Consider the following 13,475-nt stretch of genomic DNA (forward strand, 5'->3'; position numbering starts at 1 on the left):
AACACACTTCTTTTAAATTGCCGAGTATTTTGATTAATTTTGTAACAGAAATATCTTGCACTTTGCAAAGTGGCAACGCAAAGCTTTTATATCCCTGAGTTTTCAACCAAAAGTTCGATAAATTAGCGTAAAATATATGTATGCTAGTAAATCCCGATTCTTCAATGAATCAAATAATACTTTAAATGAAAATCACCAGCAAACGTACCTGTGTCGTGTAAAACGTCCAATCCTTGTTTTCAGTCCCCTAATGATTTGTCTCGAATGCCTTTACTGATAACTGATACTAATGCTAACCCTAACTAATGCTTAACCTTTTCGCGACGGCGCACCTTTGTTTAAGATGCTCGTGCGGGACGAAAGAGAATCGAAGGTAGTCACCGTACAGGACGGAGGTTTTGCATCGCTAAGCCTAATTTTAAAACAAAAATGAGAAAAACAAAAGTTTCGCTTCTAGCATCGTAATTTTTGGTATCATTTTAGATTATTACTTGAGCTCTTATATATGTTAAAATTAGCCCTTAAAACATTTTTTCTTTATTTTACACGAAAATAGACTTAACCCCTTCGCGCCGACTGTCACGTATACGTGCCAGCAACGAACGCACTTATCTACCGGCCGACACGCAGGCGTGCCAGAGAAAAGTTGCGTTTTCTACCGAATGTCACGTATTTGTGCCAGTACCTTGGAACGTTTTTCAAACTATAATTTATGCCACAAGATGGCACTGTATGTCCATATGGTTTCAGATACATGTACATTAGACATTCTACTCGAAATGAGAGAAGCATGACTCACGTACACGTGTTTTTTATTATATAAACAAACGGGGAACTAAATGTTTCCGAATGGCGTGATTTATGACGTCTCTTTAAATTGCACTTTATTCGTACGTGGTAGTTGTTTATTGTAAGTAGAAGTTTTATATGCGCTAAAGCGTCGAGTATTTCGGTTTACAGTTCAGTTTTTAGAAAATAATTAGATCTTGTTAGACGTGAATTCTTTCTGTTTTTACCGTTTCAATGTCGAAGCGTCGAAAATGTTTAACAGAGCATGAAATAGCAGAAATGATGCAAAATATTTCAGATATTGATTCTGAAATTCTGATATTCTGATATTGATTCTGAAAGATTAACTGAAAGACATTTTCCAAAACTTTGTTCAGAAGAGACTGATAAGAAAATGAGACGACGGTGCTTCCTTTGTTCACATTCCCGGAAAAATCCTCCAAAACGGCAAATGAGTTATTACGAGTTCAAGGAATGTAACGTAGGACTGTGTGTAGATCCCTGTTTTAAAATTTTTCATACGAAATGAGAATTTTAAGTAATATATTTAGTTTTCAGATATATAAAGTTAAAAGTAATAAAATGGTGAGTAATTAAAATAAAATGTGTAAAATATGCATTTAAACAAGAAATAAGGTAATTAAAGTATATATATATAAATTTCTATAAAGCATAAGCCGTTTAAATACTCTATAGAGCATTATTAAACAATGCGTTGATACTTCGGAAATTTCATGGATTTAGGCTTATTAGTAAAAAAGCCCTCGGCCCTGGAGAGACGCTCGGGGAAGACACTGCCGGCCTCCGCGATAAGCGCGCGTTTTCGCTACCCGGCTCGAAGGGGTTAAAAAATGGCTTATCTTCTAAAATAATTTTCGGAAGCGCTATTCAAATTATTCCAAAGTTTTAATTGATAAAATCCATCAATACACTTTAAAATTAATAAAAAGAACACAATAAACTTTTTAATTGACAGTACTAAATTTACTTTTGAAAAGCACGTATTTGTCCTATGAAATGATTGTTAATAAGAACGTCTCGCATGTGTACCCATGGTGTAGTGGTTATCACATCCGCCTAACACGCGGAAGGTCCCAGGTTCGAAACCTGGTGGGTACAATATCAACTTTTTATTTGACAATACTAAATTTATTTTTGAAAAGAAATATTTATACTATGAAATGATTGTTAATAAGAACATCTCGCATGTGTACCCATGGTGCAGTGGTTATCACATCCGCCTAACACGCGGAAGGTCCCAGGTTCGAAACCTGGTGGGTACAGCCCTAAGTTTCTAAATGACAGTGCTAATTTTTCTTTTGAAAAACAAGTATTTATATTTTGAACTGATTGTGTACAATAGAGCATTAATTTAATTTATAGAAAGCAAGTGTTTATATTTTTAACTGACTGGGGATACATCTAACACGTGCACTCATGATGTAGTGGTTATCACATCCGCTTAACACACGGAAAGTCCCATGTTCGGAATGTGGTGGGTGCAACTCTAATTTTTTTTTAATAATTTTTAGAGTGTTCCTCAGATTTTCGCGCACAAGCCGTTATCATTTAAACTCACCGTAGATATGAAGTTAATAAACTTATATAAAGAAATGACTTCGAAATTTGAAAATGCACTTACGTTTATATAAAATTTCAGATTTACCTCTTTTAATGCGAGTTTGAACTAATGAAATTAGTTTTATTGTCCTTTCCGTTAACCGTCGATATCCGGTTTCATCGATATTCTAGCTAGAATTTGTTATAAGATAGATCTGAGAAGTATATAATTTTTTAAGCTGCTTGCATATCGCCAGTCAACAGTAACTGAAGAAGCCTAAACGACAAGTGTGCTGTCAGTCATCAGTCACCGAAGCTATCCGAACTGTCAGCCATCGGTGACTGACTTCACACTTGACGTGTTAATATCGTAAATAATAAAGACTGGCCCAATTGCATATAAAAATACCAGATAAGCGTGTAGAAATTAATCGAGGTAATATTTTAAAATCGATAAGTTAGAGGATTTTAAGAAGCATTTAAGCAATTTTTGTGCCAAAACTCGCAAATGAATTTCGGAAAAAAATTCTATTAAACTACCACAACTTTTTTTTTTTTTAAAAAAATTATCTCTTATCAAATAAATTTTTGTGAAGTTTTTAAAAACTTACTTTAGGGACCAAGTTCTTAAACACTGAAAATAAATTAATTTGTTTAATTTTTCACATCCATGGGAAAATACCGCATTGAATAAAATATTAATAACTGAAAATTCCTGTAATATACAGATACACATGATAATAATGTTCGTAATAATTAATGTTACATACAATCTGAAGTACCCGACGTTGCTTGTGGTTTACGCAGAGTGAAAAGGCTTCATTTATGGGAATGGGGAAAGTTTTTCGAGATTTCACGTAAACAGCAATGTTCTGGTTCAAGATGAATTCTATAAAATTTTACCAGGCTTCAACTGTATTGTTGTAGAACTAACTGCACGGCTCCCTGTAATGGTTTTAGTAAGAACTGATACTTGCTTTGTTATCGGTTATGTCGTTTTAGTCCAAAGGGGCAATTTGTTCCCCAGAAGGACTCTTAATTTTGTTTTGGGATTTTCGTTGGTTCATTGAAAATGTCGGTTCACTTTTCAAATTATTGCCACCAAATATTAGAGTCTTTAATATTATTTAAAGAAATTACATGATGAAGAATCTGCATGAATGTATATATGATTGCATTGTGCTAAGGCAACGGTAGTTAGAGCCATTAAATTTTGAATATCGTACGTTTCCACCTGAATATGGCATCTGAAAGCCCAAATTTGGAATCTGTTTTTTATCGATTTCATATTTTGTAACACTTTAACGAATTTTTGATTAACAAACTCAACGATTTCAAAGCGAGCAATGGCAGCACTGTATGGGGGGGGGAAGTTTCCTGCGCACGAGACTGTGTAGTGGAAATTCTAAAGATATGCTCATTTTAAAATTATTTTGCGTTATTGTTGTTGAACTGAATTTTATGGTTTTAGTGAGAAGAATATGATATTTAATATATTAAGGTAATACAGAAATCGTTAAAAACGCCCCTTTGGCGTACAGAATTTTCCTTAATTCTGTATTTTTTTTTTTTTAATTTCTCCCTCCTCCGGAAATGAGCTTTCCGAAAATCTTCGTCCATCTCTACCACTTTCTTCTCCGTTTCTGAAAGATTCGTAAAAAAAGGGATTTTAGAGAAGCCCTTTAATCTTCTACAAAAATCTTCTACAGTCTACACTGTTCTCATCAGGAAAAACATAAGAACATGGCGCCATCTACCAGTGTTAGTAAGAACTAAAAAAGGGAACGCAAGTTTGATGTGACTGTTGAGGTTAGTGATGCGATTTCAAATTTGAAACTATGTAGAAAGCATTAATTTTTATATTCGTTAAAAAATTAAAAATTTTTCACTTAGCATTATGATTTTCACTGATAGCGAAAACTCAACAACGGCGACCTGAACCTACAATGAATGTCAAATTCTTTGAGTATTGACTCCGTAGGGTGATTTTCCGAAATCTTTTAATTTCTTAGAAATTTCTTCGAAATCTTATAAATCTTAATAACTTCCTTTGGTTATGAATGTGAACTTCGCAAAATTTCTTCAAGATCGTGATAAATCGTAATCTTTCTCTAAATTACGCGCACACAAACAAACAAACGGACACTCTTCTTTCTATATATAGAGGAAGATGATTTTAATGAAATCTGTTAGTGTAATTTTTTATATAGAAATTAATAACAATTTAAATGAACTTTTGCTTACTGCTTTTAAATTTCTTAATTTGTTAAATTATAACAGAATAAATTTGAATGAAAAAAATGAAATATCCCCACTTTGTTGAACGACAACTTACTGATGCTTGGAAGATAATATTTTAATTCGGATAGAGGCAACACATATTTCTCTTAAATCCCTGAATGTTTATTAAATTCGTTTAACGTTTTGGCGAGTGGTAACACACTTCTTTTAAATTGCCGAGTATTTTGATTAATTTTGTAACAGAAATATCTTGCACTTTGCAAAGTGGCAACGCAAAGCTTTTATATCCCTGAGTTTTCAACCAAAAGTTCGATAAATTAGCGTAAAATATATGTATGCTAGTAAATCCCGATTCTTCAATGAATCAAATAATACTTTAAATGAAAATCACCAGCAAACGTACCTGTGTCGTGTAAAACGTCCAATCCTTGTTTTCAGTCCCCTAATGATTTGTCTCGAATGCCTTTACTGATAACTGATACTAATGCTAACCCTAACTAATGCTTAACCTTTTCGCGACGGCGCACCTTTGTTTAAGATGCTCGTGCGGGACGAAAGAGAATCGAAGGTAGTCACCGTACAGGACGGAGGTTTTGCATCGCTAAGCCTAATTTTAAAACAAAAATGAGAAAAACAAAAGTTTCGCTTCTAGCATCGTAATTTTTGGTATCATTTTAGATTATTACTTGAGCTCTTATATATGTTAAAATTAGCCCTTAAAACATTTTTTCTTTATTTTACACGAAAATAGACTTAACCCCTTCGCGCCGACTGTCACGTATACGTGCCAGCAACGAACGCACTTATCTACCGGCCGACACGCAGGCGTGCCAGAGAAAAGTTGCGTTTTCTACCGAATGTCACGTATTTGTGCCAGTACCTTGGAACGTTTTTCAAACTATAATTTATGCCACAAGATGGCACTGTATGTCCATATGGTTTCAGATACATGTACATTAGACATTCTACTCGAAATGAGAGAAGCATGACTCACGTACACGTGTTTTTTATTATATAAACAAACGGGGAACTAAATGTTTCCGAATGGCGTGATTTATGACGTCTCTTTAAATTGCACTTTATTCGTACGTGGTAGTTGTTTATTGTAAGTAGAAGTTTTATATGCGCTAAAGCGTCGAGTATTTCGGTTTACAGTTCAGTTTTTAGAAAATAATTAGATCTTGTTAGACGTGAATTCTTTCTGTTTTTACCGTTTCAATGTCGAAGCGTCGAAAATGTTTAACAGAGCATGAAATAGCAGAAATGATGCAAAATATTTCAGATATTGATTCTGAAATTCTGATATTCTGATATTGATTCTGAAAGATTAACTGAAAGACATTTTCCAAAACTTTGTTCAGAAGAGACTGATAAGAAAATGAGACGACGGTGCTTCCTTTGTTCACATTCCCGGAAAAATCCTCCAAAACGGCAAATGAGTTATTACGAGTTCAAGGAATGTAACGTAGGACTGTGTGTAGATCCCTGTTTTAAAATTTTTCATACGAAATGAGAATTTTAAGTAATATATTTAGTTTTCAGATATATAATGTTAAAAGTAATAAAATGGTGAGTAATTAAAATAAAATGTGTAAAATATGCATTTAAACAAGAAATAAGGTAATAATATATATATATAAATTTCTATAAAGCATAAGCCGTTTAAATACTCTATAGAGCATTATTAAACAATGCGTTGATACTTCGGAAATTTCATGGATTTAGGCTTAGTAGTAAAAAAGCCCTCGGCCCTGGAGAGACGCTCGGGGAAGACACAGCCGGCCTCCGCGATAAGCGCGCGTTTTCGCTACCCGGCTCGAAGGGGTTAAAAAATGGCTTATCTTCTAAAATAATTTTCGGAAGCGCTATTCAAATTATTCCAAAGTTTTAATTGATAAAATCCATCAATACAGTTTAAAATTAATAAAAAGAACACAATAAACCTTTTAATTGACAGTACTAAATTTACTTTTGAAAAGCACGTATTTGTCCTATGAAATGATTGTTAATAAGAACGTCTCGCATGTGTACCCATGGTGTAGTGGTTATCACATCCGCCTAACACGCGGAAGGTCCCAGGTTCGAAACCTGGTGGGTACAGCCCTAAGTTTCTAAATGACAGTGCTAATTTTTCTTTTGAAAAACAAGTATTTATATTTTGAACTGATTGTGTACAATAGAGCATTAATTTAATTTATAGAAAGCAAGTGTTTATTATTTTAACTGACTGGGGATACATCTAACACGTGCACTCATGATGTAGTGGTTATCACATCCGCTTAACACACGGAAAGTCCCATGTTCGGAATGTGGTGGGTGCAACTCTAATTTTTTTTTAATAATTTTTAGAGTGTTCCTCAGATTTTCGCGCACAAGCCGTTATCATTTAAACTCACCGTAGATATGAAGTTAATAAACTTATATAAAGAAATGACTTCGAAATTTGAAAATGCACTTACGTTTATATAAAATTTCAGATTTACCTCTTTTAATGCGAGTTTGAACTAATGAAATTAGTTTTATTGTCCTTTCCGTTAACCGTCGATATCCGGTTTCATCGATATTCTAGCTAGAATTTGTTATAAGATAGATCTGAGAAGTATATAATTTTTTAAGCTGCTTGCATATCGCCAGTCAACAGTAACTGAAGAAGCCTAAACGACAAGTGTGCTGTCAGTCATCAGTCACCGAAGCTATCCGAACTGTCAGCCATCGGTGACTGACTTCACACTTGACGTGTTAATATCGTAAATAATAAAGACTGGCCCAATTGCATATAAAAATACCAGATAAGCGTGTAGAAATTAATCGAGGTAATATTTTAAAATCGATAAGTTAGAGGATTTTAAGAAGCATTTAAGCAATTGTTGTGCCAAAACTCGCAAATGAATTTCGGAAAAAAATTCTATTAAACTACCACAACTTTTTTTTTTTAAAAAAATTATCTCTTATCAAATAAATTTTTGTGAAGTTTTTAAAAACTTACTTTAGGGACAAGGTTCTTAAACACTGAAAATAAATTAATTTGTTTAATTTTTCACATCCATGGGAAAATACCGCATTGAATAAAATATTAATAACTGAAAATTCCTGTAATATACAGATACATATGATAATAATGTTCGTAATAATTAATGTTACATACAATCTGAAGTACCCGACGTTGCTTGTGGTTTACGCAGTGAAAAGGCTTCATTTATGGGGATGGGGAAAGTTTTTCGAGATTTCACGTAAACAGCAATGTTCTGGTTCAAGATGAATTCTATAAAATTTTACCAGGCTTCAACTGTATTGTTGTAGAACTAACTGCACGGCTCCCTGTAATGGTTTTAGTAAGAACTGATACTTGCTTTGTTATCGGTTATGTCGTTTTAGTCCAAAGGGGCAATTTGTTCCCCAGAAGGACTCTTAATTTTGTTTTGGGATTTTCGTTGGTTCATTGAAAATGTCGGTTCACTTTTCAAATTATTGCCACCAAATATTAGAGCCCTTAATTATATTTAAAGAAATTACATGATGAAGAATCTGCATGAATGTATATATGATTGCATTGTGCTAAGGCAACGGTAGTTAGAGCCATTAAATTTTGAATATCGTACGTTTCCACCTGAATATGGCATCTGAAAGCCCAAATTTGGAATCTGTTTTTTATCGATTTCATATTTTGTAACACTTTAACGAATTTTTGATTAACAAACTCAACGATTTCAAAGCGAGCAATGGCAGCACTGTATGGGGGGGGGAAATTTCCTGCTGTGACTGTGTAGTGGAAATTCTAAAGATATGCTCATTTTAAAATTATTTTGCGTTATTGTTGTTGAACTGAATTTTATGGTTTTAGTGAGAAGAATATGATATTTAATATATTAAGGTAATACAGAAATCGTTAAAAACGCCCCTTTGGCGTACAGAATTTTCCTTAATTCTGTATTTTTTTTTTTTTTAATTTCTCCCTCCTCCGGAAATGAGCTTTCCGAAAATCTTCGTCCATCTCTACCACTTTCTTCTCCGTTTCTGAAAGATTCGTAAAAAAAGGGATTTTAGAGAAGCCCTTTAATCTTCTACAAAAATCTTCTACAGTCTACACTGTTCTCATCAGGAAAAACATAAGAACATGGCGCCATCTACCAGTGTTAGTAAGAACTAAAAAAGGGAACGCAAGTTTGATGTGACTGTTGAGGTTAGTGATGCGATTTCAAATTTGAAACTATGTAGAAAGCATTAATTTTTATATTCGTTAAAAAATTAAAAATTTTTCACTTAGCATTATGATTTTCACTGATAGCGAAAACTCAACAACGGCGACCTGAACCTACAATGAATGTCAAATTCTTTGAGTATTGACTCCGTAGGGTGATTTTCCGAAATCTTTTAATTTCTTAGAAATTTCTTCGAAATCTTATAAATCTTAATAACTTCCTTTGGTTATGAATGTGAACTTCGCAAAATTTCTTCAAGATCGTGATAAATCGTAATCTTTCTCTAAATTACGCGCACACAAACAAACAAACGGACACTCTTCTTTCTATATATAGAGGAAGATGATTTTAATGAAATCTGTTAGTGTAATTTTTTATATAGAAATTAATAACAATTTAAATGAACTTTTGCTTACTGCTTTTAAATTTCTTAATTTGTTAAATTATAACAGAATAAATTTGAATGAAAAAAATGAAATATCCCCACTTTGTTGAACGACAACTTACTGATGCTTGGAAGATAATATTTTAATTCGGATAGAGGCAACACATATTTCTCTTAAATCCCTGAATGTTTATTAAATTCGTTTAACGTTTTGGCGAGTGGTAACACACTTCTTTTAAATTGCCGAGTATTTTGATTAATTTTGTAACAGAAATATCTTGCACTTTGCAAAGTGGCAACGCAAAGCTTTTATATCCCTGAGTTTTCAACCAAAAGTTCGATAAATTAGCGTAAAATATATGTATGCTAGTAAATCCCGATTCTTCAATGAATCAAATAATACTTTAAATGAAAATCACCAGCAAACGTACCTGTGTCGTGTAAAACGTCCAATCCTTGTTTTCAGTCCCCTAATGATTTGTCTCGAATGCCTTTACTGATAACTGATACTAATGCTAACCCTAACTAATGCTTAACCTTTTCGCGACGGCGCACCTTTGTTTAAGATGCTCGTGCGGGACGAAAGAGAATCGAAGGTAGTCACCGTACAGGACGGAGGTTTTGCATCGCTAAGCCTAATTTTAAAACAAAAATGAGAAAAACAAAAGTTTCGCTTCTAGCATCGTAATTTTTGGTATCATTTTAGATTATTACTTGAGCTCTTATATATGTTAAAATTAGCCCTTAAAACATTTTTTCTTTATTTTACACGAAAATAGACTTAACCCCTTCGCGCCGACTGTCACGTATACGTGCCAGCAACGAACGCACTTATCTACCGGCCGACACGCAGGCGTGCCAGAGAAAAGTTGCGTTTTCTACCGAATGTCACGTATTTGTGCCAGTACCTTGGAACGTTTTTCAAACTATAATTTATGCCACAAGATGGCACTGTATGTCCATATGGTTTCAGATACATGTACATTAGACATTCTACTCGAAATGAGAGAAGCATGACTCACGTACACGTGTTTTTTATTATATAAACAAACGGGGAACTAAATGTTTCCGAATGGCGTGATTTATGACGTCTCTTTAAATTGCACTTTATTCGTACGTGGTAGTTGTTTATTGTAAGTAGAAGTTTTATATGCGCTATAGCGTCGAGTATTTCGGTTTACAGTTCAGTTTTTAGAAAATAATTAGATCTTGTTAGACGTGAATTCTTTCTGTTTTTACCGTTTCAATGTCGAAGCGTCGAAAATGTTTAACAGAGCATGAAATAGCAGAAATGATGCAAAATATTTCAGATATTGATTCTGAAATTCTGATATTCTGATATTGATTCTGAAAGATTAACTGAAAGACATTTTCCAAAACTTTGTTCAGAAGAGACTGATAAGAAAATGAGACGACGGTGCTTCCTTTGTTCACATTCCCGGAAAAATCCTCCAAAACGGCAAATGAGTTATTACGAGTTCAAGGAATGTAACGTAGGACTGTGTGTAGATCCCTGTTTTAAAATTTTTCATACGAAATGAGAATTTTAAGTAATATATTTAGTTTTCAGATATATAATGTTAAAAGTAATAAAATGGTGAGTAATTAAAATAAAATGTGTAAAATATGCATTTAAACAAGAAATAAGGTAATTAAAGTATATATATATAAATTTCTATAAAGCATAAGCCGTTTAAATACTCTATAGAGCATTATTAAACAATGCGTTGATACTTCGGAAATTTCATGGATTTAGGCTTATTAGTAAAAAAGCCCTCGGCCCTGGAGAGACGCTCGGGGAAGACACTGCCGGCCTCCGCGATAAGCGCGCGTTTTCGCTACCCGGCTCGAAGGGGTTAAAAAATTGCTTATCTTCTAAAATAATTTTCGGAAGCGCTATTCAAATTATTCCAAAGTTTTAATTGATAAAATCCATCAATACACTTTAAAATTAATAAAAAGAACACAATAAACTTTTTAATTGACAGTACTAAATTTACTTTTGAAAAGCACGTATTTGTCCTATGAAATGATTGTTAATAAGAACGTCTCGCATGTGTACCCATGGTGTAGTGGTTATCACATCCGCCTAACACGCGGAAGGTCCCAGGTTCGAAACCTGGTGGGTACAATCTCAACTTTTTATTTGACAATACTAAATTTATTTTTGAAAAGAAATATTTATACTATGAAATGATTGTTAATAAGAACATCTCGCATGTGTACCCATGGTGTAGTGGTTATCACATCCGCCTAACACGCGGAAGGTCCCAGGTTCGAAACCTGGTGGGTACAGCCCTAAGTTTCTAAATGACAGTGCTAATTTTTCTTTTGAAAAACAAGTATTTATATTTTGAACTGATTGTGTACAATAGAGCATTAATTTAATTTATAGAAAGCAAGTGTTTATATTTTTAACTGACTGGGGATACATCTAACACGTGCACTCATGATGTAGTGGTTATCACATCCGCTTAACACACGGAAAGTCCCATGTTCGGAATGTGGTGGGTGCAACTCTAATTTTTTTTTAATAATTTTTAGAGTGTTCCTCAGATTTTCGCGCACAAGCCGTTATCATTTAAACTCACCGTAGATATGAAGTTAATAAACTTATATAAAGAAATGACTTCGAAATTTGAAAATGCACTTACGTTTATATAAAATTTCAGATTTACCTCTTTTAATGCGAGTTTGAACTAATGAAATTAGTTTTATTGTCCTTTCCGTTAACCGTCGATATCCGGTTTCATCGATATTCTAGCTAGAATTTGTTATAAGATAGATCTGAGAAGTATATAATTTTTTAAGCTGCTTGCATATCGCCAGTCAACAGTAACTGAAGAAGCCTAAACGACAAGTGTGCTGTCAGTCATCAGTCACCGAAGCTATCCGAACTGTCAGCCATCGGTGACTGACTTCACACTTGACGTGTTAATATCGTAAATAATAAAGACTGGCCCAATTGCATATAAAAATACCAGATAAGCGTGTAGAAATTAATCGAGGTAATATTTTAAAATCGATAAGTTAGAGGATTTTAAGAAGCATTTAAGCAATTTTTGTGCCAAAACTCGCAAATGAATTTCGGAAAAAAATTCTATTAAACTACCACAACTTTTTTTTTTTTTAAAAAAATTATCTCTTATCAAATAAATTTTTGTGAAGTTTTTAAAAACTTACTTTAGGGTCCAAGTTCTTAAACACTGAAAATAAATTAATTTGTTTAATTTTTCACATCCATGGGAAAATACCGCATTGAATAAAATATTAATAACTGAAAATTCCTGTAATATACAGATACACATGATAATAATGTTCGTAATAATTAATGTTACATACAATCTGAAGTACCCGACGTTGCTTGTGGTTTACGCAGAGTGAAAAGGCTTCATTTATGGGAATGGGGAAAGTTTTTCGAGATTTCACGTAAACAGCAATGTTCTGGTTCAAGATGAATTCTATAAAATTTTACCAGGCTTCAACTGTATTGTTGTAGAACTAACTGCACGGCTCCCTGTAATGGTTTTAGTAAGAACTGATACTTGCTTTGTTATCGGTTATGTCGTTTTAGTCCAAAGGGGCAATTTGTTCCCCAGAAGGACTCTTAATTTTGTTTTGGGATTTTCGTTGGTTCATTGAAAATGTCGGTTCACTTTTCAAATTATTGCCACCAAATATTAGAGTCCTTAATATTATTTAAAGAAATTACATGATGAAGAATCTGCATGAATGTATATATGATTGCATTGTGCTAAGGCAACGGTAGTTAGAGCCATTAAATTTTGAATATCGTACGTTTCCACCTGAATATGGCATCTGAAAGCCCAAATTTGGAATCTGTTTTTTATCGATTTCATATTTTGTAACACTTTAACGAATTTTTGATTAACAAACTCAACGATTTCAAAGCGAGCAATGGCAGCACTGTATGGGGGGGGAAATTTCCTGCGCACGAGACTGTGTAGTGGAAATTCTAAAGATATGCTCATTTTAAAATTATTTTGCGTTATTGTTGTTGAACTGAATTTTATGGTTTTAGTGAGAAGAATATGATATTTAATATATTAAGGTAATACAGAAATCGTTAAAAACGCCCCTTTGGCGTACAGAATTTTCCTTAATTCTGTATTTTTTTTTTTTTTAATTTCTCCCTCCTCCGGAAATGAGCTTTCCGAAAATCTTCGTCCATCTCTACCACTTTCTTCTCCGTTTCTGAAAGATTCGTAAAAAAAGGGATTTTAGAGAAGCCCTTTAATCTTCTACAAAAATCTTCTACAGTCTACACTGTTCTCATCAGG

The 13,475-nt window shown here is 33.5% G+C and overlaps 5 non-coding genes across 5 annotated transcripts; all 5 read left to right on the plus strand.

Moving 5' to 3' along the window:
• Window positions 1-1,835: 1,835 nt before the first annotated feature.
• Window positions 1,836-1,908, plus strand: TRNAV-AAC (transfer RNA valine (anticodon AAC)). The gene has a single exon. It is a non-coding gene; the product is annotated as a tRNA-Val (tRNA).
• Window positions 1,909-1,999: 91 nt separating this feature from the next.
• TRNAV-AAC (transfer RNA valine (anticodon AAC)) lies at window positions 2,000-2,072 on the plus strand. Its single transcript has one exon. It is a non-coding gene; the product is annotated as a tRNA-Val (tRNA).
• Window positions 2,073-6,617: 4,545 nt separating this feature from the next.
• Window positions 6,618-6,690, plus strand: TRNAV-AAC (transfer RNA valine (anticodon AAC)). Its single transcript has one exon. It is a non-coding gene; the product is annotated as a tRNA-Val (tRNA).
• A 4,542-nt stretch (window positions 6,691-11,232) lies between these two features.
• On the plus strand, window positions 11,233-11,305 carry TRNAV-AAC (transfer RNA valine (anticodon AAC)). The gene has a single exon. It is a non-coding gene; the product is annotated as a tRNA-Val (tRNA).
• A 91-nt stretch (window positions 11,306-11,396) lies between these two features.
• Window positions 11,397-11,469, plus strand: TRNAV-AAC (transfer RNA valine (anticodon AAC)). Its single transcript has one exon. It is a non-coding gene; the product is annotated as a tRNA-Val (tRNA).
• Window positions 11,470-13,475: the final 2,006 nt, after the last annotated feature.

This window comes from Stegodyphus dumicola, chromosome 7 (genome assembly GCF_044657685.1).
Source record: "Stegodyphus dumicola isolate Sdum_Otavi_A_Nest chromosome 7, ASM4465768v1".
NCBI lineage: Eukaryota > Metazoa > Arthropoda > Arachnida > Araneae > Eresidae > Stegodyphus > Stegodyphus dumicola.